Source organism: Manis javanica, unplaced genomic scaffold, assembly GCF_040802235.1.
Source record: "Manis javanica isolate MJ-LG unplaced genomic scaffold, MJ_LKY HiC_scaffold_30, whole genome shotgun sequence".
Classification (NCBI taxonomy): domain Eukaryota; kingdom Metazoa; phylum Chordata; class Mammalia; order Pholidota; family Manidae; genus Manis; species Manis javanica.
Window position 1 is genome coordinate 754,239 of NW_027332176.1, and position 3,711 is coordinate 757,949.

Below are 3,711 nucleotides of genomic sequence, written 5' to 3' on the forward strand. Positions count from 1 at the left end.
ATCTTCAAATTTCTGTTGGCTCTCAACAGTGCCATGGACTCCCATTTTGTCTCCATGAATATTTATCCTCTACTATATTCCTGGAGAGCTCAAGGCAATGATTATGAATAAATGTTAATGAGGAGAAAAAAAATCAAAAGATGAGATCTTTAACAAAAACAAAATATCAAAATTGTTATAATATACATATATATTCTAGGTGGATATGTGGAAATTATATTTTAGTACCATGCACAAAAAGACCTGTGGGCCTTCAATTTACATCTGACACTGTTCTTGGAAGTTTAGAGATTTCCCCAAGATAGTCATGAACAACAAAAGCCCACCAGAAATGGGATAAATTTTTGCACCTGTTTACCAAGAAGATATCGTCTTTACCTATGACTCAAAGGGTCTTTTATTCAAAAATTTTATCTAAGATATGCCCATCACCTCCAATAGATTGGAAATTTGTCTATAATAAATGTAGGTTTGTGAGAGTAATAGAGTTACATTTTCATTTTATAGCTCTATCATTACGGGGTGATTTTCTTTAAAGAGGACTTTATTATTTCTCTCACATTATTGATTGGAATCAAAGTATCATAAGTTTTATGAGACCCCAGTGGTCTTTTAAATATTTGAGAGCTGAGTATAGATTGTTTTTGATTATCAAAAAGCTCCTCTTGGAGTCCTGAATCCAATTTGTCTATTACTATTGGTAGAATAAGGTGATACTGAGCTATTGTACCTTGAAGAAAATAATGAAATGACTCTAATATTTTCAGTTGCATATACCTCCTGTCTGTGTATTTCAGAATTACATTATTCTATTCTTGGAAAATGTGAAAGGTCTGATAGGCAAGGGCTTTCCTTGATAAATTTACAGTTACAAAGAAATTATGATATTGAAATTTGACAGCAAGATACAGTCCTTTAAGTTAAGTCAAGATTGCAAATACACACCAAATATATCACTCCATCGCCAAGCTGTTATCAGGAAGGCAAATACTTAAAAATAATAAATTAAAGTGATGAATCTTAACCATAATATCTAGTATACTGTAAAATAACGGAATATTTGTTGCCATTATTGACTTAGTGTGTTCCAGGTATGGTGAAAATTTTTGCTAGAATTAGAGCCATGACTAAATTTCCTAAAGCCAGAAATATTTCAATGTCCTAAAGCTGTGCTATCTAACTACATGTGCTTTTATACCCTTGAAATGTGGCTAGTCCAAAGTGAGAGAAGCTCTATGTGGAGAATATGCACCAGATCTCAAAGACCTGGTTTGAAATAAAGAATGTAAATTATCTCATTAACACTTTTTAAACTGATTGCATGTTGAAAAGATATTTTGGATACATTGTATTAAACTATATTATTTAAATTAATTCCATTTCTTTTTGCATTTTTAAATGTGACTACTAGGCAATTTAAAAATACTGATGTGGCTCACATTTGGTATTGTGCTTAGTATTGTCTGCTCTCCAGTCGAAGACCATCAGGAACACACTTGTAGTTGAATACACTGGATTATTACTCATTATAGAAAAATAGTAGAAATGACATGGGGAGCTGTGGGGTCTCAGTAAGATGTGTTAGAATCTATTACAGGATTTGGGCTCTGATAGGGTCATTTGGGGAGGGTTTGCTCTAGATCAGGTGCTGCCAGAAAGTGGGGGCAATTTCAGTAAATCGTACCTTTAGGCGAGGCAGATGAGAACAAAGCTTCAGGCTATACTTGATAAAGAAGTGCTGGCCAAACATGTGAGCCAGGAGAGAGGACTGGTTGCTATTTTGCAGGGACCTTGTTTTTGCCTGTGCTCAGATAAAGTTACGCAATTGTCTCATTTTGTCTCACAGTCTCAGAGTGACCTTGTCTCATGCTAGTGAGATTACTTATGTCCAAGAGAATAGTGCAACCTAGCTATAAGTGTCAAACTTGTTCCTAGCTGTCAGGAGCTCCTTTTTTATTTCAGCCTTGTGCCTAACACATAGTAAGTACTCAAATAATATTTGAAGCTAATTTCCAGATGCCAAGTGAAGAGTAAATAGAGTTCAGGACCAAGCTTTTAGGAACTCTGATCATTTAATGGCCAGGTAGAAGAGAGAGAGGCTGCAACAGCAAATTTAAAAAAACAAAAACAAGAACTGGAGCTATAGAAGGACAACAGAGAAGGTGTTATGTCACAGAAGATGAAGGAAGGGAATTTTTCAAGGAAGTAAAAGGTGATGGAGAGGGAGAGCTCTCAGATATTGCTAAATTGAGGAAGCGGAGTTCTGAACATTGGAATTAGCAGCAGGAAAGTCAGTGGCATCCTGGATGAGAGGGGTTCAGTGGAGTAATGGCAAGGAAGTCCAACTGCGGTAGGATGAGAAATGAGCAGGAATCAGACAGCTGCTCACAAAGGGGGAAGCAAAATTAGGTTTGCCAAAAGCTCATGGTAGGTCAAGAAGGATTGAAATTATTTTTAATATAGAAATTATTTGTATATTTAAATGTTGAGGAGATAATTCCAGTCATACCGAAGAGGTTAAATATACAAGAAAAGGAAGAAAATGATAATTAATGGTTCTAGAAAAGGCTGGCAGGAATAAAGTCCAAAAAAATCAGAGTACTTATTGTGGGGAATTTTTTGGTTGATGTCTTTGTTGTTTTGTTTCATTTAAGGTATGAGCTGTAATTGCCTAGATAAGATTAAGACACTGAATTATTCAAAATGGATAAAAAACAGTAAGATTTATATTTCAGATAGATAATAGCACAAAATGCAAGATGGATTGGAGGATTTCAGAAGTGGAGGACCAGACAACATTGAGAAGGCCAGTGTAATTGTCCTGAGAAGGAGAGCATGGACGTGAGCCACAGCAGTGACCACTGGGTGAGAGGAGAGGGGACGGCTGTGCGAGCGCCCAGAGGGAGAAGCCACAGCTGGGTGTCCGGCAGGGGGAATGAAGCAGAGCATGGAGGACAACTCCTGGGCTGCCTGGGGTGGCCAGGGGAGAGGTGGCACCCTTCACTTTGAAAGAAATACATGAGGAAAAGCAGGTTTGGACAGGACTATCAGGGCAGGAAGGGCATAGAGAAGAGTGTGAGGTTTACTTTCATTTATTCACTCATTCATTCAATATAGTTCTTAAAAAGCTATTTTACATGGGGAACACATTAAACACTAAGGAAACAGTCATGAATAAGAAAGCTGTAATTCCTGCCTGATTGGTCCTTATTTTACAGTGATTTTTTTTTTAGTTTGAGACGCTTTTAAGATTTCTAAGTAGATATTTTAAATAAATCATTGTATAAACTAATGTAGGGTTCAGAATAAAATCTGGGCTGAAAATTGTACACATGCACATACACACGCAACACAGAGAGAGAGAGAGAGAGAGAGAGAGGGAAGGAGGGAGGGAAAGAAAGGGAGAAAATATTGACATTGATGGCACGTATTAAAAATGTGTCTCTCACCTGCAGCCAGTCTGAGCAAAGCAGAGTATAATTTAAAGAAGTTATGCTTCTTAAATGTTGTCTAAGTTCTATGGCTATTTTTGTGGTCAGGTGACTTTAACCATCAGTCTGACTTTTCATATGCCAATACACAACTTTATACTTTGCCATATGAAATGACTGATTTCCCTTTTAGACAGGGCTGAATTTGAATTCTAGCTCTGCCCCTCTAGATGTGAGAACACAGTATTCATTGAGCATCTGCTCTGTACTAGCCCTATGT